The sequence below is a fragment of the Podarcis erhardii genome (assembly GCF_964252035.2).
Source record: "Podarcis erhardii genome assembly, chromosome: 12".
In the NCBI taxonomy this organism is placed as follows: Eukaryota; Metazoa; Chordata; class Lepidosauria; order Squamata; family Lacertidae; genus Podarcis; species Podarcis erhardii.
In genome coordinates this window covers 39,752,880-39,774,116 of record NC_138513.1, presented here as the reverse complement: position 1 = coordinate 39,774,116, position 21,237 = coordinate 39,752,880, and the positions used below count along the sequence as shown (strand labels likewise).

Sequence of the window (21,237 nt, the reverse complement as noted above, 5' to 3'; positions counted from 1 at the left end):
AGACCAATGAATATAAAATTTTCCTTTGTACAGCAGACTAGATGGTTCTCTCTCTCTCTCTCTCACACACACACACATGCCTCTCTGCCCTCCATCGAGGCAGTTTAAACGCATGAGCAAGGTCCAAGTTTTACCCAGGTAAAACACTCAAGAAGGATACAAATAAGAACCGGTGGAGTAGTCTTACCATATTTCAAAAAGTAAAAATGCAGACAATCCCCAAAATTGTTGATTTTTTTAAAGGGGAAAGTTAACCCTTATGTGTAATAACGCAGCTAGCTACCATAACTAGTGCACCTCTGGCCACTGATGCCCTGCTTTCTATGGCTCCCCTTCAAACCTGCTCTCCCTTCCCACCGCTGCCTACAAGGAGCCTGCCTAGCCTCCTGCAACCATAGCGTCACCTCCAGCCAAGGGGGGGGGTAGGGGGAGCCGATTCCGCTAGGGCTAGAGGCCACCCAACCTCCCTGGATCACAGAGGTCATGGAGAGTTGAAAGTGATGGACTATATGGAACTGGCGGAAATGACTAGCAGAATCCAAGACCAAGGTGAAGAGTCGGTGGAAGAAGATTGGAAAAAATTTAAAGTTTATCTACAGAAACATTGTAAAATTAAGGAATGTTAGAAGGATGTTGGAATGAAGTAATGTGGTTTTAGCAGAAATGATATAAAGGATTAGGTAAAAATGGATTTGTTAATTGGTGAAAGACGAGAATGTAAAATTACAGTATATTAAGATAAATTAATAGGATAAAAACAAAGCTGGAAAGGATTTGCTGAAATATCTAATTGAACTAGAATACAAAAAAAGGGAGGTGTGAGGAGGTCAAGGAAATAAGCAAAGGAAAGAAAGTTATGTAAAGGTTTGATCTGTGGTGGTGTTTTTTTAATTGCTTGTATTTTTTCTGTCTTTTTTTCTTTTTTCTTTTTCTCTTTGTAATCTTTAAAAGTTGAATAAATATTATTTCTTTAAAAAAGAGAGTGAAAGCGATGCTTTCGCTTCTGATTTCCGGAATAACACACACACGCTTGCACACAAGCCCATGTTGCCTCCCTTTTACCTGTAGGCATAGGCGCCGACTCCATGGGGCCTGAGGGGGCCCAAGCCCCCTCCAAAATTCGTTTTGGGGGGGCTCTGCCCCCCCCAATAATTTAAGAAAATTATTAGTTATATTATGCTTTGTAAAATCACAAAATTATGTTGGTATTTTTTATTTTCCTTGTTTGACGATAGTTACCTTTTAAAATACATTCAGTAATGAGTTAAAACAAATAATTATTACGGTAGTAAAAGAGGCGGCGCGAGTAGTTTTGCTCGGTGCGTGCGACTGGCCCAGCCCCTCTTTCCTTTTCCTCTCTTCTGCTCTCCCGCCGGGCGCCTGAGGGAGAGTTACTTAGCGGTTCTGAGGAGCCGCTGTTGTTTCGGCAGGGGAAAAACCGCCGAGCTCCCTCTCTCTTTCCAGCCTCTCTCTCTCTATCTCTCTCTCTCTCGCTATGGCCAAGGAGGAGAAGAAGCCCTTCAGCCAGTCTATGGCCGAGGGGCGGAGGTTCATCTACAACCCCAACAGCGGCGAGTTCCTGGGGCGAACGGCCAAGAGCGGGGGTGAGGAGGGTGAGCGAGCGAGCGAGCGAGCGCGCGCGCGCGGGGAAGGGAGGGGAGGGGGCGGCCGGCACGAGGGGCGGTGGGAGGCGAGGCGCGGCGCGGCGGGCACTTGCCTTGCCCACCACGCATCTCTCTCCTTCTCGGTCTCTCTCCCTCCCTCAGCTGGCGAGGGGGCCACGAGGCGGGTGGCAGCAGCAGCAACGGGCCTGGAGCGGCTCTTAGAAAACTTCCCGGGGCAGGACCCCGGTATGGGCCCCCCCAATATTTTTTATAAGTCGGCGCCCCTGCCTGTAGGAGACGGTGGGAGTTGTTGCGCAGGAATGCTCACACCTTGTCGTCAGACGGGCAGGCTTGAAGATGTAAACAGTGGGTCTAGGCCCCTCGGAAAGGTGTGCCAAGTGCTGGCACTGAGGCTGTGGCAAGAGCCCACCACGCTCAGGACACTGTGCTGGGACAACTGAGACTTGGAGAAGCAGTTCCTGGATGGAGTGGCCATGCACAGTCAAGTGAGGGAGGCAGCAGCCAGCGCAAACAGCAGCAGCGCCATGGGTGGCTGGAGCTCTCGCCATGCACGCCGCAGAAAGATGGGGGAACCCTGGGGGAAAACAATCCTGGACACTATTTTAGGCATCTGATTTCCATACAGGTCCGGAATTTTCCAGACATATGGCAAACCTATAGTGGAGGGGTGTGGCCAGGGAAGAAGGGGTGTGGCTTGAGGACAGTCCTGGGGGCCAGAAATTTGAGGTTCCCCATTCTTGCTTTAAATGTGCAAAAATGAGGATTGTACTAATATATACAACCCTGTGAATAAACATTCTAAAGCCTTAGACGTGAATTTACTAACTAAGTACAGTGATACCTCAGGTTAAGTACTTAATCCGTTCCGGAGGTCCGTTCTTAACCTGAAACTGTTCTTAACCTGAAGCACCACTTAAGCTAAAGGGGCCTCCTACTGCCAGAGCATGATTTCTGTTCTCATCCTGAAGCAAAGTTCTTAACCCGAGGTACTATTTCTGGGTTAGCGGAGACTGTAACCTGAAGCGTATGTAACCTGAAGCGTATGTAACCCGAGGTACCACTGTAGCTTCACTTTGAGGAGAGACGGGGTATAGTTATAGCAGGCTTATTTTTCCCTGTTTATTCCTGCCACAGATGCCTTGTGGTGACCATCAAAATACAGCCAGCTATTAACATGCACTAACCTGCAGTGTTGCTTGGCTTTTGCCTGCAAAAGACAGACTAATTTTTCAATTCATGTGAACAACCCAGCATACCATTCTATATTAATCACTATTAGGAATACAGTATCTATATCTAAGAGCCCACTGCCATTTATTTGCATGTATTTACTATTCCCAATGCATGACTGCCTCTTGCATTTAAGCAACTACTGTCAATTGCACTATGTAATAATGTATAAGTTGTTGTGCTAGTTTTTATTGTATTTAAATAGGAGTTGGATAATTTATTGATTTCTGAGAGGCAAGAACAGGCTTGTGCACAAATAAGAACCATAAGACATTTGGGTTGGAAATGTCAGTCTTTCTTCTGCCAAGAGCTGAAAAAACCAGACCACTTAATGGTCATGAACCTTACTTAAAACTCCATGAAATAAATTGAGTAAGATCCTTTGGGTCAAATCCTACTCTGGCTTTATAGCTTATAAATATAAGTGAAGTCATTCAGTTGAGCAGACGTGGATCCTTTTGGGTAAAATATTAAAAGTGAAGTTACTTTTGAAAGTAATATAGAACGGGATGAAGAAAGAAAACAAAGCAGATTGGAAGGGAAGAAAGGGCTTGCAAGGCTACACCAAAATTGATCAAATGCTAGTAAAGAAACATAAGCATGGCTTTTCTAAGGCTGCAAACCTGTAACTGGGATTAAGGATGGGCAAATCTGTCAACATGGGTTTCTCTCACTTTCTCATTTTTCCAATCTTAAATTTAGTTCTCCCCAGTTCTGATTCAATTTGCATTTTTATTTTTACTAAACTAGCAGTTTAGTGTGAATTTCTCCTAATATGCATATATTTGTATGCAGTTTTGCCTTATACATATTTTTGAAAATATTATTTTTCCACAATATACAGAATTTTTGTATGTCATTTTTCACCGACACATGCTTTTATGAACACTTGATCCTAGTATATGCATATTTGTGCAAATCACTTGGCTGGAGAATTGCGTTGTGAAATGTGGAGAAGTGCAAATGCTGAAGGCTGCCTGCATTCCAATTTGCATTCTGTTTCCGAAAGGGAAAATTAGGGGGATTCACCTTTAAATTTTAATCAAATTTCTTCCCCATCCCTTCCTATGAGTAAATCACATTGAACTAAATGGGGCTTACTTCTGAGCAGTCATCTTTAGGGTCCTGAATATCTGTGAAAGCAGAAATGATGTTTATTTCCTATATATATCCCCCCACCCCACAGCTTTCAGCTTTCTCATACTGTGACATTTTTCTCATGCAAATGGCACAATTTTGCTGAAAACGGAAAGCCAGAAATGGAAATAAAGGAAATAAAGAATGACATTAATTAGTTTTAATGCTTTGCACACAAAAAGGAAGGAAAAGCCAGGTGCAACAATTTTGAAATCATAAATATTTCAGCACTTGGAATCTGCCCTCCTGGGTGGGTATACTTGAAAAAAATTAAGCTACCAGTTTTTTGGAACAGCAAACACAATACAAAAATACAGTTCTCAAGAAGAAGGGGGGGAGAGACTATCTCCATTAACAGCAAACAAAAGAAAAAAAAGAGTATCATTATGCATTTCAGCTCGTAACTGCATTTCCAACAGATAAAATCCATCTGAGATTACAGAAATCTTCATGTGAACAAGATTAAGAGAGGGAATAGTTTCTATGAGCTACAGAAGCGAATGCACTGCAATTTGCCTCAACTAATGCAAGGGTGACTGTGGACAAATGAGGGCTTCAGTCAACTGGTTTTGACTTCCCAGATCAAATGGATCGTGTACATATTTGGAAGAAGGACTAAAAATGTGGAAATCAATTTGCATTTTAATCTCTGTTTTTGTGTAAATGGGATCTGTTCATCTGCTTGTACGACTAAGCTTTCCAAACGTGGGGTGAAAGGTACTTTCTCTGACTAAGCAGCTCAAAGGTTGGACTATCCACATGTGCAACAGGGAAGTGCTTTGTTCCTCAAAGCTAATGTCAGAGACGATTAGAGACCTCTTTTTGATGTTATGTGTGAGACCTAAGGAGACAGAGGTATTAAAATAATAATAGCAGCTGCTTAATGCAAAGGTAAGCAACTTGTGGCCCTGCAGATTTGTTACACTCCAGCTCCCACAAGTCCCAGCCAGCACAGCCAACAGTCAGGAATTCTGGGAGCAGTTGTTCAGCAACATCAGAAGGGCATTGCCTATGCTGGCCTTAAAATACTGTATTTTTTGCTCCATAAGACACACTTTTTTCTTCCTAAAAAGTAAGGGGAAATGTCCTTGTGTCTTATGGAGCGAATGTGTGGAGCTGAATTGCCCAGGGGAGAAAAGCAGATCATGCTGCTTCTTCTTTTTTTTGAAAGAGGGAAGTGGGTGTTGAAACAAAGCCGCTGATCAACAAGCGATCGGGAGCGAGATAAGGGACGCCAGCAATAAAGGAGGCTGCCTGGGTTCGGGGAGGTAAAGACAGCAAACTTGCAAGGAGACGAGACAGGAAGACTAATGAGGAGAGAAATGAGAAGAAAAGGAGGGGCAAAAAACTGCTCCAGCTAAGGAAAAGACACTAAGGCAAACAAGAGGGAAGTGGGTGTTGAAAGGAAGCAGCTGATCGGTAAGCGATCGGGAGGGAGATAAGGGACGCTAGTGATAAAGGAGACTGCCTGGGAGGGGGGAGGTAAAAGCCCATGGATCCTCAGGGATTTTTGCATTGGGTCACCCCAAATTCACCATCAGATCACATAGCATGTCCATGGCCACAGCCTGCACCAAAAAAATCATGCACCCACTGTTCAGAATATTTCTTTCCTTGTTTTTCTCCTCTAAAAACTAGGTGCGTCTTATGGTCAGGTGCGTCTTATGGAGCGAGGAATACGGTCTATGCCATAGATAAGCTATTAATCGCTGAATGAGCTATAGGAATGATTACCTTAAATGTTCTTTCTAATCCTAACAGCTGCATCTACTGTGTATAAATATACACGTGATGATAAATGGATGTGTGAAATCTCCATGCAGAGCCAAGGTATTGTCTTCAGCAATGAGTGATTTCCATCCTGTGCCCCACACTGAACTCTGGCTAAATTAAAGAGGACAGCTAAGACATAATGATGAATAGAAAACAAAAGAGTACAGTGGAGCTGACAGGTCCCCAACACTGCATCGTTCATTATGTCTGAAGGAGGAAGATGCCAACAGTGTCCTAGATCAAAGGAAAACAGATGAAAACAAAAAGTCACTGGGCATTACAAACTAGGTATTATGGCTGAGCTGGAACATTCTCCTTCACATCTAGCTCTAGGGATTGTTTTTTGAAAATCTTTAATAAAAACTATTGAAAAATATATGCAAGAGCATTCAGTTGTGTGAGCCTTGCAACCAGCATCTCAAGCCTACATCATTCAGGGCCCTTACAAACAGAAATCAGCAGAATTATGGAAAAGATTACTGAGACCTGCAACAAAATGTTGCAGTGTGGAGAATGTCTGCTTAAGACCCTCAATGTCCCTCCCATTTTCCCATTCCTTGCAACAGTCCATTAGCATTATTCACACACTAAGCATACATAGTCCTCATTGGACTGTTTATGGGGTTTTGGGGGTGGGGTGTCTCCCCTTTATTTCTGGTGGCCGTCCTGAATTTTTTTGATCTAATAAATTCCTGCACAATCTTGAATAAAATTCTAGAACAAAAATTCTTCCCAAGGTGGTTCACATTATAGTACAAGAAAACAATAAACAACATTTAAGCATCTTAACAAAACAAACCCATATTATTAAAACTAGCAATACAGCCATCAAGACCAGACCACACAATCAGAGCCACAGCAACTATTAGTTTATGTAAGCCAATGTAACATGGTTTTTAAGGCTTGTATAAAAATATCCATGGATGAGGACTCCCTAATATAACATGAGACAGTATTCCAAGATTGTGGGGCCACCACCCAAAAAGCCCTGGCTCATGTGCTTGCCAGCCTAACTTCCTTTGTAACGTGCACGTTTATAATTACTTTGTTCTGTATACGAGTATGTCCTGCTTGAAATGCTTAGCTGCATTACAAATTGATCAACATCCCCCATCTCTGAATTTGTTCCCCATATTGGAATGTTAAATCAGATCCTGCACATGAGTAGTCATTGTTCACCATGTGTACATAAACATCTGCTTCATCAACACCTATGAAAAAGTTATTCTGTGCTTGTTAACTGCTTATTCTTGATGAAGTTTTCACTGGTTGCTCAGCTTACCCTATCCAGTAGTCTTTTCCTGGGTGAGTATTTTATCTATTCTCTGGCTGGTTTCTTGCAAACCTTTTACTTGGCTGCCAAAATACGATATCCCGCTTAATATTTACAGTGCCCCAAATTGTAAATCCCACAGGGGGTTGCGAAGCCCTGTGGGCCAGCCTGCCACACCCCACTGTCCAGGTGTTTAGCAGGTGTGAGGGGCTCTACAAATGTAACAGTGTATACCTACCATGGTGAATTGTATGTCTGGAGCAGGGCATGCCTGGCACACACGTTGTGACCTAAACACACACACCCTTGTTTTTCCTGGGAATTGGCAGCTACCCCTTTTAAGTCCGTAGTGTAGGCAAGCCCCAATAATGTCAAGTTTTAATTTGTTCTGATTTCAGGGGTGGGGGCCCCTAAAACAAATTTGCAGCCATCAAGAATTTTTCTGCACTACTTGCTACCTATCACACCAAATGCTCTGATCTCTGATTTGAGATCAAACCTCCCTTCAGCTCTACGTTCACATTTGGGCTCATAAACAAAGCATCAGAGCTGGCCTTGCAAATAAGGGGCCCATGACCCGACACAAGATTCAAAGTCTCCGTGAGATTAAATCTAATATATTCAATGTGCGATAAAATGCTCTGACTTCAGATGTGACAAACGTGCTCAGGAGCCTTTCATCACGTTCACTTTAAAGGAATACCGTATCACCCAGCAGATGTAAAATGTCTCCTTTATGTAAATAATTCCCCTTTATGCTTCAAACCCCATCTTTATGATTTTGTTTCTTTCTTTATGACAAAAAAACTAAAGCTGCAAATGCACCATTGTAAAAAGGAGGTGATGGGAGGAGGCAACTTGCAGTTGAGGTGATCAGCATTCTATATTCTAAACAACGTTTCTATGAATATGGAGGGAAAAACTCCAGATTACTAGCAAATAGATGTAGGAAAAAAGCACTCAAAACAAGAATACACTGCATCACCAAAAAAAACGGCAGCATAACATCCTCCCCTGAAGAAATAACCTCAGAATTTGCAGAATTCTACTCCAACCTATACACCTCCCATAACCCACCAGAGAAGGAAATCAGAACATTTCTAGCAGGACTGACCATGCCTACCCTAACTGATGAGGAACAGGAATTCATGGACAGCCCTATCACCCCAGAGGAAATAGATGTGGTCCTCAAAAACCTGAAACCACACAAAGCCCCAGGCCCAGACGGCTTCACAGCAGAATTCTATAGGAAATTCAAAGAACCCTTGATGCCCTACATGACCCGCCTATTCAACGACATCATAAAAGGGGGCCCCATCCCCAAAACCTGGACCCACTCCAAAATAGTCTCCATCCCAAAACCACTAAAAGACAGCCTCAAAGTAGAATCATACCGCCCAATCTCATTAATAAACCAAGACTACAAGATATTCACATCAATCTTGGCCAACCGCCTAAAAATCTTCCTACACAAGTTAATAGCCCCAGACCAGACTGGCTTTGTCCCTGGCCGCAATATAACAGACCCCATCAGGAAACTACTGAACCTGATCGAACACAGCAAGGCAACGAAACTCCCATTGACAATTATGTCCCTAGACATCCTCAAAGCCTTTGATTGCTTAGAGTGGAAATACATATTAGCAGTACTAACTAACATGAAATTTGGCCCCAACTTCCTACAAATCCTCAAACAAATATACTCCCAAGCCTCAGCAAAATGCAGAATTAACAATATGGATTCTAATACTATAGCTATCCAAAGAGGCACGAAACAAGGATGCCCACTGTCTCCCTTCTTATTTATCCTGGCTCTGGAACCCTTAGCAATCCGCATCCGAGCAGCCACAGACATCAAGGGAGTGGAAATAAAAGGCAGAACCTATAAATTAGGGCTCTTTGCAGATGACCTAATGGTGACAACACCAGACCCCCATAAGCACAGCAACCTCCCTAATCAGAGAACTCAACAAATTTGCAATGGTGTCGGGCCTACAGGTAAATTTTACAAAGTCAGAAGCTATGTGCTTCAACACCCCTCCTCACACCCAAAAAGAGCTCACGAAGGTCACCAAAATAAAACTCTGCCACACCAAGTTCAGATACCTAGGGGTACAAATAACCAGAAACCTCAACAAATTGTACCTCCACAACTACAAGCCCCTGTGGCGGCAAATTAACAAAGACCTAAAGAGATGGAATAACACGAATTTCACTCTCTCAGACAAAATAGCCATGATCAAAATGATCACACTCCCAAAACTAACCTACCTATTCCAAACCCTCCCAATCTGGATCCCCTCAACCCAACTCCGCAGTTGGCAGAGAAAACTACACTCTTTCATCTTCTCACATAAAAAACCAAGAATAAGCCCCAAATACCTGCACCTCCCCACCTCAGAAGGAGGATGGGGAATCCCCAACATAGAAGCATATTACATTGCCAACCAAATACGTCATGTAATTCCATACATACTAGAAGATGAGACAAAACAATGGGTACACCTAGAGAGGGACACAATTGAAAATACCTGCACCACAACATACCCACTCCTCCCAAACAAACTAAAGAAAATTCCCACAACACTTAACAGGTACACACAGACCATGCTCAAAGCATGGAAAACACAAATAGGCAAACTATCCCCAACCCCATCCCCACTAATCCCCCTGGCGTACCACCCATTATTCCACCATGCAGCACAAAACCTCCAGATAAAAGCCTGGCGAACCAAAGGCTTATATCGCCTAATAGACTTTTATAAAAATAACAAACCCTTGTCAACACAAGAAATACAAGACAAACTAGAAGACACCCAAATGCCCTGGTTAACACAACACCAACTACATGCCCTCTTAAACAACCCAACAGTAAAATCAGCAGCAACTAGGCCCCTGACAACCTTTGAAAACCTCCTCCTAACAACAAAGGGAAATGGTAAAGGGACGGTATCCGCAATATACAAAATACTACTCCAAAATCCCGCAAATCCCCTAGACGCAATCAAAAAACAATGGGAGAATGACATAGGCTATGAGATTAACCCCACTCAATGGACCAGAATGTGGTCTAAACCCCCCTTTAAATCCATATCGACGAAAAGAAAAGAACTCACACTGAAACTCACCTACAGGTGGTACCTAACATCAAGGAAACTAGCGCTAATACACCCAGGAACCTCACCAAAATGCTGGAGAGGGTGCACCTCCACAGGCACATACCTCCACATGTGGTGGGAGTGTCCCAAAATCCAACTATTCTGGACAACAGCCATACAAGAAATATGTAAAATAACAAAGCAAGTATTAGACTTCACCCCAGAATTGGCCCTACTAAACATCTTCCAAGACAACAATGCCCATTTACTCCACAAAGAACTCATAACCCACCTACTTTCAGCAGCCAGAAACACCATAACCAGACACTGGAGAGACCTGTCAGGAGTAAGCATGGACCAATGGTACCAAATAGTATGGGAAACAGCCCTACTAGAAAAATTAACTAACAAACTGAAACTGACACGGGGACAAACAGAAGAAGACACCTTCACCCCGGTATGGCTCCCCTTTATCACATACACAGCCCAACAGGACAATGACAATAATCCACCAACAGCATAAAAATCAATATGGCTAACTTGATCCAAAACACCCACCCACCTCACTCACACACGAAAACAAAGATCACCACAGCCAATCACAAACAAACAATCACATCCTAGGCCAACCCCAACCTCTCTCACCACCAAAGGAACACAAGTGAACAACACAAGCACGCTGACACCAAACTACATACATTAAGCATAATAGAAACACCGCTACCCCACCCCACCCCCATCCATCTCCCCTCCTTCCACCCTCCTTTCTTCTTTTTTTTTTCTTTTCTTTTTTCTTCTCCCCCTAATGCCTCAACAAATGAAATGGATTTGTAAAAATGTTACACGGGGGGGGAAAAAATACACGAGGCATTACACTTACACTGTAAAACAAGAAAACCCTCAATAAAATATATTAAAAAAAAAAAAAGCGACAGGTTGCAACCTGAAGGCGTTTCCGCCCCCTCCTGCACATTTCCCCTTTAAATTCACTACTAGATCTGGAGACGAGGAAGGAATTGTTTCTCTCCCACCTTTTCTACTCTCAATTTGGGGGCCTTTGAAAACTGCTCAAGTAGAAAAGGAACAAAAAGAGAATGGCAGGGAAGTTTGGATGAAAAGGCTCTGCCTGCAGCCTTCTCTGGCCTTCAAAATGAGGACGGGTGACCTACTCACAGCTCTTTCTGGTAGGTCTGAGACTCCTAACCTTTCCCCCCAACCCCTGAAAAGCTGCCAGTCAATCAAAATCACCAAAGTGACCAGTCAGTTAAAAAAGAAACCCTTGATGTGATACTGCTACCCCCCCCCTTCCCATCCTTTCCAATATGCTTCACAGTATTGAATTCCATCCCCCACCTCAATTGACTCAACAAGTACTGGGCATTATTGATTATTTATTTTGCTCTTAATTATTCACCATTAGCAAATCTGTTTGAACCAGTTCCCAGTGGGAGTTGCATCTGTACATCAATTGCAGTTAAGGGCTGCAGTTCTACTCCAGCAACCCCCACCCCTGTCTATGGGGGCTTCTGTTTGTCTGGCAGTTTGCAGAATGAAAGATGAAGGATGATTCCCCATCTGTATCTGAAGGTTTCTCCCTTTCATCAGGGCCCCTGATGGGACTATCAGAAGAAGCTGACATGCTCATAAGCAGATCTGCCTATATTATGCAGATTGTCTACAGATGAAACAAGCCATTAACTTGTATTAGAGGAAGGGGAGGATCTACTATGTTATGGCTGTGTAAATCCAATTTTATGGGTTGGATCACCCAACAAATTCAGGGTACACATATAAACTAAGAGAGAGTTTTGTTATGTTTTCACAGGCCAGGATAGATAGACTATAGGTTGCTGAAGACAATAGACATATTTGTACCTCTGAATACACTCTGTCACGACTGCTTCTATGTTTAAGATGCAGGTTTATTTTGTGGGTAGTTAGCGCTGTGGTTTAAACCACTGTGCCGCTTGGACTTGCCTATCAGAAGGTCAGCGGTTCGAGGCCCTGTGATGGGGTGAGCTCCGTTGTTCGGTCCCAGCTCCTGCCAACCTAGCAGTTCGAAAGCATGCAGTGCAAGTAGATAAATAGGTACCGCTCCAGCAGGAAGGTAAACAGTGTTTCCGTGCGCTGCTCTGGCTTTGCCAGAAGCAGCTTAGTCATGCTGGCCACATGACCCAGAAAAACTGTCTGCAGAAGCGGACAAACGCCGGCTCCCTCAGCCTGTAAAGCAAGATGAGCACCACAACCCCAGAGTTGTTTGCGACTGGACTTAACTGTCAGGGGTCCCTTTACCTTTTACTAGCATGCTGTGCTGACAAGGCATTGTTGTGAAATGTTGCGTTGGTATTGTCTTGTTGTGGATGAAAGGTTGGATGAAGAGATGGGGCAGAAATCCAGTTCAATTCAATTCACATTTAAAGGCCGCTTGACTGAATTCACACCAAAATAATACACAAGGCAAAACACAACCATCCCTTGAAATTTGCCTTTCCTTGAATTTTTGCAATGTGGTTGTCCAGCCAAGTCATGTATACGCTAGGCAAAATTGCATACAATACTGTTTATATTCAAAGAAATTTGCATAAAAATACAAAATAAAAACACAAAATACATAATAACAAAAACACAAACAAAACAAAACAAAACACTAATACACAGCTCCCAACAAAGACATTTAAAAGGACACAGAATGTTCATTAGGCAAAAGCCGGACTGAAGAAGAAGGTTTTCACCTGGCGCCTAAAGATGTATAATGAAGGTACCAGGCAAGCCTCCCTGGGGAGAGGGTTCCACAAACGCGGAGCTACTGCAGAAAAGGCCCGTTCTCATGTTGTCACCCTCCAGACGTCTCGTGGAGGAGGCCCACAAAGAAGGGCCTCTGATGATGTTCACAGGATCCAGGCCGGTTCATTAGACACACTATTTTGTGATTTTGAAACATCGGAGCCTGAACGTTGGGACCTTACAGACATTCCATTTGGGATTAATGAACCCTTGGTTCCTTAATGTATAGGATGGATAGGTGCACACGCGGGCTTGTTTGTGATATTCAGATAAACTTACATAACTCAGACTGGAGCCTTCTGACATGAAACTGCTCCCCCCCCCCACTTGTTTACACAAAGGGAGACTTTAACGTGAAAGCCATCTAATAATGCAATCAATAAGTATGAAGTGGTGTAGAATCATGAAATCTGCAATAAATCTTTCATCCTCACTAGGATTTCAGCTGAACAGCCAGATTTGCTTCTTCAAGGTGACCGAAATGGATATTAAAAAAAAAAAAGTTTTCCTTTGAATTATTCTTTCCATAACAGCTATTTACTCTTGGAAAGAACATCAGTCACGTTGAACACTGAGAGCATTTCTAGGCAATTGTTTTATTGTGTGATGGATGTGTAGTTATTACTCAGCTGTTGTGGGGGGATACAAATGTTTCTCCCTGCAGTTGCTCTCCTGAGATGGCAAAATTGTATCTTCTTTGCATTCAAGCAGCAATTTTTATTTCTGGGGAAATGCGATTCTCTTCCACCCAGTCAGCTCTTGCTTCATTTTCTGTTTCACTACAATGCTGTGTGGATTGCTGATGTTTGAGTATCAACATAAGTATCTATTGACCAGTGCCTATGACATCATGCACCACAAGCAGCCAGTACAGTGGTACCTTGGTTCTCAAACTTAATCCATTCTGGAAGTCTGTTCCAAAACCAAAGCACTCCAAAACCAAGACGCGCTTTCCCATAGAAAGTAATGCAAAATCGATTAATCCGTTCCAGACTTTTAAAAACAACCCCTAAAACAGCAATTTAACACAAATTTTTACTATCTAACCAGACCATTGGGCCATAAAATGAAAGCAATAAACTGCAGTCACTCAATCAATCAATCAATCAATCAATCAATCAATCGCTGAACTGGGTTCCACACAGTCACAAAAACAAAAAAGAGAGTTGCAAAAACGGAAAATAAATAGCAAAAACAGACAGACCTCGGCGTAATACTCAAAACGGAAGCATAACACTCAAAACGGAGCATGTTTGGCATATGAAAAAAGTTCGCAAACTGGAACACTTACTTCCGGGTTTGCAGTGTTTGGGTTCAAGTAGTTTGAGTACCAAGGTGTTTGAGAACCAAGGTACCACTGTATAGCATACTAACCCTGCCTGACTGCACAATTTTATAAATGCTTTACAATATTTATTTTTAAAAATATTTATCTTTATACATGCCTTATGCTTCAGACATTTGAATGCTAAGCAGCTCTTATTGTGTCATTCCAGTGCATGAATTACTAATGAAGCCTTAGAAAACAAAATCACTCCCAAATCGCCACCTAACTAGGAACCACAGAAAAAAATCACACCAATATTCTGCTGTTTTATAATCTCCTTTACAAAGACAAATAACTTTTGTTGTATGATCCTATCTCCAATCCTAGTTTGGGGGGGGGGGGAATGGCAGAGACTACAGGGCTATTTTCTGGAGCAGGAACAGTGGACTTTTTCTTTTTAATCTTTTTGTGTCATCTGGAATGGAAAATCTCTGATTCCAACCTCCCACATCACTATCCTGTGAAATGATTACAACCTGTGCTCCAACTGCAAGCAAGATGGATGGATAGATGAATTCACATATACAACAGTTGTGTCATGGAGATTAAGGTTGTGTCTTGACCTCTGTCTCGCAGGTTAAGCCTCTTTTTAATGGAAGCACTTTACTGCCTTTCCTATAATCATGCACTCAATATAGCCAGAAGAGGCGGGGAAATAAAGTGAACTCAAAATATGACTTATTCTGCCTTGGAGGGCTGTGTGACCAACATATAGAGAAAAGGAGGGTATTGTACTGGTGTGTCTTTCTGACATTTCATAAAAAGGTTTATTATGGCCTCCCCTACATTGGGAATGCCCTTTATTTATCTCAACCTTGAGCTCCAGGGTTAGATGTCAAAGGCAGCTATTCCCTTCTAAAAAACAACGGATCATAAGTCAATGGCTTGGTCATAAATAATTCCTATTTTATACAGCACAATAGTTTGTACACCATTAGAAATACGACAAGAGGAAATGAGATGCTGCAGCTAAAAATGGGAAGGTATAATTTCCATGAATTGATTCATTCTCAAATTATAAATGTATGCTCTATTTTAGTTATTGTACCCCAAATGCTGTAGTTCATTTTGAAAATATATGTGGGTTTCCCCCCAGATCAATCAGGAGAATCCCAAATAAACGTAAATATCAGACCAACTTATCAACCTTGGCTTTTACTGAGTATTATTCACTTGCTCTGCAATGTTGAATAATCCTGGTTCTCTCTATGTCAACATGACAAATTAGCTTCAGATACTTGGACAAGGGAGGAATAAGTAAAGAGAAGTGTTTGTGTGCAAGACCATTTTAATAAAGCTTTGCAAGTTAAGGTTTAGTTCTAAATAATAAGATTTGTGGAACTGCAATGTGGATTTAGTCCCATGACTGTTGTGTGATTTCCTACCTCCCTTTCCATCCTGTTGCTTTGACCATTTAGCAAGGCCTGCTTTTTACTGGGAAAGTGGCTCTGTTTTCTTTCTATAGGCACTGACACATGTCAAAAGTACAGCTAAGCCTGACAAAATTGCATCTGGAAAGGAATAAAAACTTTTCAAACAGCAATGTTTGCTGCATACTTTACTTTCGTGACTTTAAATCTCTGCTGGGGTTCTCACCAAAGAGTATTTGCCCCAAACTTGGATCTTGGCATCCAGTAATTCTCCCTTCTATATTTTCTTTTTGCACCAACATGTTTGCCTTTGAAAATTAAAGCTGTGACTCCAAGCAGTGACTTTAGTGAGAGATTGGAAGTAATCTGGGCAACCAGCTAAGGGAGCAGGAACAGATGTCCAAACCTTTGCCTCCGAGCGCAACCCTAATGGCACCATTGTGTTCTGTCTCTAAAACAGAAGACAAAACTTGCTCAGGAACAGATATTGGGACTTTGCCTGCAGTCATTTTTCTCAGTTCAGCTGACGTTGCATAATGTGATTATGTCAAAGCACATGGAAGATGCTGCCCAAACTGGGTGGAACTCCCCTCTGCTAGAACTGTCCACAAGCTGCACAAATTGCAAGCATGGAAGCACGCATGAGGGATACTGGAAAAGGGTTGAACCGGGGGGGGGGGGGTTGGGGGTTACATGTCATCTTTCATGAATGTATTCAGACCTTGCACTAATGCATTCAACTGTATTAGTGTCTAATGCAGGAGCATGTTCTTTTATTATTTATCTTTTGCTTAGGCCTGCAGAAAAGCTCATCCTTGGAAAGTCTTTGATGAAGCAACACGCCTTCGTACACCGTTAACAAATTTTACTATAGTCATTATCAGGCATACCAAAAAAAAATAAGAAAAAAAAATGCACAGAACCACCAAATGAATGACATACAAAAGAGGAAGAAAGAAAATCCTTTTAAGAGGAAGATTACTTAAAAAGAAATTAGTTAAAACATATGTTTAATGATTTATGCTAAGACTTTTGGAACAAATGCAATAATTATATGTAAACCCGCACTAAGCCTTTATTACTGCTCCTTTGGGGAGCAATTATTAATCCATTCCTTTAATTGCAAAAAGTGATTTGCCAAAAAGAGGTGAAAAGGAACCTGTACAATTTGTGGTCCTAATATTAAGATGGCATTGTGTGATGCTGAAAGAAGATAATGAAGTGAAATAAATAAACAAACCCTTCATTTGTTTCTACGTACAGCTGTTAAGAGTTTTTTCTATTGTTGTGTAACTAAACTAATCACAATCCTTTGTTAGGGGCAATTGTGTTTTTACTCATCTGGGCTAATCAAAGAGGCCATCTGTTATTTCACAGGTAATTGGCACTCTTAAGTCCCAAAGGCCTGTGAAGTATCTTGAGGAAACAAAAAGTTGACACATCTGCTCCTACCAGGTACAGCAAGGACCTGGCCGTGATCTAAAGAGTAGTGCTTTTAAGCTTGGCATTCATTTCATTTATTTCTTTAACAAAATGCACAGGCTGCTTAATAATAATACTGAAGTTTTAGTACTACATGTCCAGAAGAATGTATGAAATGTGGAACAGAAGCACTGTAACTAGACTTATATAGCAGGATGCTGAGACGGAAATTGACAAAACCTGCTCTGCTTTGGGGAAAACCCAAGTTCAGCCTTGCGGGGTGTGAGTGTTTCCAGGAAATCCACTTGTGAGGAAGCCTTGGGCTATTTGATGTCTTCATTTCTAAACCAAAATGAGTGCATTTCTCATTTTGCAGTTCTCATGGGGAACCTATGGTCCTGCAGATGTTGTTGAACTCCAACTTCCACCAGCCCCAGACAGCACAGCCAATGGTTTATGGGATTATGGGATCTGTAGTCCAGCAAAATCTGAAGGTCCATAGGTTGCCCACCCCTGGCAGAGCAGGTTAGATCCACCTACAACAAACTCTGTGGCCCATTAATAGATTATTGTCATTTCTGAAGTTGAAAGCTCAGCTGGTGCCTACCAACTGAGGTCAATTCTGTGCTATCTGAGCTAAGGGGCACAGTTAATGCTACATGTGAATGATTTTTTTCTGTTTAGAAAGTCAATTGGTGGATTGTACCTGTGTTTACAGAACAGAATGGATTATGGAGAATAACTAGCCACAGAATGAGAGGTATAAAGAGGAACTGTGGGGGTAGTGTACTATAGAAAGGCACGTGATTGAAGGGATAAAGCTGGTGGGAAGAAACCTGATGGTAAGGGCATCTCTTAGGGTTGCCAACATTTTTTCTACACACCTCTGATGCCTATGACACCAGCATAACAGACATAAAAACCACAAGTTAAAGCCTTCCTAAATTCTGCATTTCCATGACAAGATGATGTTCAATTTTCATCTGCCCTAAAGATATAGGACAGTGACCAGGAACCATAGGTCCTCCAGTTGTTGTTGAACTACAACTACCCCAGTCCCTTACAATCATAGTCAATTGTAAGAGATGGTGGGAGTTGTTGTCTATCAATAAGCGGAGGTCTGTAGGCTCCCCATCCTTGATGTAGGGGACTGCAGATATTAAAAAACTATGGGACTGCTTTGTTCCTACTTCACCTACAAAACTACAACTCCTTGACTAAGATCTGTTTAAATTAGATTGAGTAAGATACAGATGCCAACTACTCTAAGTATGACTAACGTTGGATAATACCCGGAACATTTATCAAGGGGGAAATGTCACCAGATACCACAAAAATCTCATGTAAAAACAAAGAAACAAACAACACACACAAAGGACACAATCCACTAATATGTTCTATTAGCCCCATTAACATGAATGGGAGCTGGTCAAGAGCATGGAAGATTGACTGGTGGGTTGAGTCCATTCAGCAATAACCATTGAGTGCTGAATTTCCTTTATCTGTAGAGAACCTAAAGTACTGTACCATAAAGGCACCCTAAAAAGCTAGTTAAATCTTGAGGCTTGACCTTATAGCCTTAAAATAAGTTATATTATTTGAGTTCCTGATTAACTAGAGATGTGTACGTCAAATGATTTTAAAGTTTTCTAGGTGGGAAGGAAAAACAATACAAAGGAAGAAGATTGGCAAAAAAGATAACACAATTTCTTTGGGGAGATGAACTGAGATGCTGCCAATCAGATTTTGACAATATATCATTTTGAAGAGTCTAGATATTAATCCCCTCAAGAGATTCTGAATTAGAGTATTAGTAGACACAACCATATTATTTATGTATCAGCCACCTGCTCCCATTCCATTAGCAGTATAGCGTAAGGATTTGAAGTGTGTAAGTGTGTGAGAGAGAGGGGGAGGGGGAGATACACTTCGGTTTTTCATTCTTTTAAAATAAACTCAATTAAAAACCAATCTACCAAGCTCCAAATTCACCACGACATTTTCTTGGCTTGTTTGTTGTGCTTAAGATTGATGTACAGCGCTGTCCATTTGTGTTATCTGGAGACGACTGAGCTGAGAGAAACCATGTAGAAATGCTCGACTGCTTAACATAACAACATATCTGGCTGGTGGTAGAGGAGGAGGGGAATTGAACAGCTACAGACAAAGCAAAATTTCCCCTTCAGGGAGAAATAAGGACAACAGTCCATGATTTTGAGAGACCTGATATAATAGATGACAAAGAAATTAAACATTGCAATTGTGATGAGAGAATGGTTGCAAATGAGCTTATGTAATAGGCTCTTGCACTATTTGAAAACAGTGATGTTTTTCTGGTAGGGATGGAATTTTCTGAAAATCTCAAAGTTGATCTTATCTGCATGCATTCTTTCCAATTCCCATCTTGCCCTCTGAGCTCACAAATAATTTTTTTAAATTTTTATCAGTTCCACTAAAACCACTAACAATTATGCATCTTATGCACACTATAAATATCCTATTATATGCATACTTTACACATATGCATTCCAGGTTTCCTAAAGTAACTAGCATACATTTACAGTTACATACAACAATGCATATAAATAAATGGGGCAGTTATAAGACCTCTACTGAAAAGCCCTCTCTGAATCCCACCTTACTGGATAATTATCGTCCAGCCTCCAACATTTAATTTCTGGGCAAGGTACTAGAATGTGTAGTGGCATCTCAGCTGCCAGGGTTTCTGAATTTTTACGTTGTGAACCACCCTGTGATCTTCAGATGAAGGGTGGTATACAGAGTAGATAGATAGATAGATAGATAGATAGATGATAGATAGATAGATAGATAGATAGATAGATAGATAGATAGATAGATATAGATAGACGGATGGGTTATCTAGATCCAGTTCAATCCTGTTTCAGCCTGGTTGTGGGGCAGGGATGGCTTTGACCACCTTGGTGGATGACTTACATTGCGAATTGGACAGGGAGAATGTGTCCCTGCTGGTTATGCTGGACCTTTCTAGAGAACCCAGACTGGCTTCCTTCTTCTCATGCTTCTGTCAGCAGCTGAAGACTGTTTCATTCCAATGGGCTTTTGAGAAATGACTTTTGTTTTAAGAAAAGGACTTTTAATAGTGCTGTGCTGTTTTTACAACCTGCATATTAACAGATTTGTTTTTACATTGGTTTAATTCTCTTACTGTAATTACAACTATCACCTTTTATTTGTTTTTAGCTTTATGCCTTTCATCTGTTGTTTTACTTTGTGTAGGCCACCTTGAGTCCCAGGTGGGGGAAAAGGTGGGATATTAACCACCACCACCACAACAACAACATATTAATTGGGGCTGTGCACCAGATTTGGCTGAGTCCCAAGCCAAAGTGGGTGTATTTGAAGGGATTAAAGGGTTGAGGTGGGTTGAAGGACAGCCACGGATTGCTGTAGGACAGACTGTATGGTCCAGGATGATTTGGGGGTGTCATAGGCAGGAAGAAAAGGCAGGCATTAAGCAGGAAAACCCACGCCAAAACGCAACCTGACTGCCACTTTTGTCTTCCTAGGAGACTGTTTGGACTCTCCTTCTTGCCTGACACACCATTCCTGAAGGAGCACATCACAGGATTGATGCCTCCTTGCATCAATCCTGCATAGTGCAAGGTGCTCCTACAGAAAAACCACTTGCAAAGCAGCACCATATAGGATTGATGCCTCCATGCAACAGCTGTTGTGAAACTGTCAATTCCAGCACCCCCCTGCAGACACCCATAGCAGCCCTCTGGATTCCGTCCTGTGATATGGAGGGTTTGGAGTAAAGCGTCTATGAAATATTGCATTTGTTTTATTCCATTATGAAAAGCTGTTGACAAACGACGGGAAGCTCAAAGGCAAATAGGATCAAGAGGATGGAAGACTGGGTTTAGGAAGGAAGATAAGGAGAGGCAAGCTGCCAAGTTTGGCAAATTGAGGGCTACGTTATGAAGAAAGGAGGGCAAATATTGGATTGAGAGGTAGTGGGATTTAGAGACAAAATTAAGTCAAGGGGAGCACACAGTGAAATTCCGAAGAAAGAAAACTTTTTATTGGGCATTGATTGCTGTGGAAACAATGCTAAGAAAGGGTAAGGTGGGGTGGCTTAGTAATGCTTAAACTAGGTAGGATAAAATGACGACAAAATGTGAGTACAAAATGTTGTAAATTAAGAATGAACTTT

At 41.8% G+C, this 21,237-nt stretch overlaps 1 protein-coding gene and 2 long non-coding RNA genes across 5 annotated transcripts in view; 1 reads left to right on the top strand and 2 right to left on the bottom strand.

Moving 5' to 3' along the window:
- Positions 1 to 21,237, bottom strand: part of TMEM108 (transmembrane protein 108) — a 186,717-nt gene that overhangs the window by 100,810 nt on the left and 64,670 nt on the right. The gene's annotated exons all lie outside the window — the stretch shown is intronic.
- On the top strand, positions 4,976 to 6,139 carry LOC309326186. The gene is made up of 2 exons (XR_014150219.1): positions 4,976 to 5,064; positions 5,754 to 6,139. It is a non-coding gene; the product is annotated as an uncharacterized lncRNA (long non-coding RNA).
- Positions 9,832 to 10,897, bottom strand: LOC309326170. Its single transcript, XR_014150216.1, has 2 exons — positions 10,267 to 10,897; positions 9,832 to 10,229 (listed from the first exon to the last, which is right to left on the bottom strand). It is a non-coding gene; the product is annotated as an uncharacterized lncRNA (long non-coding RNA).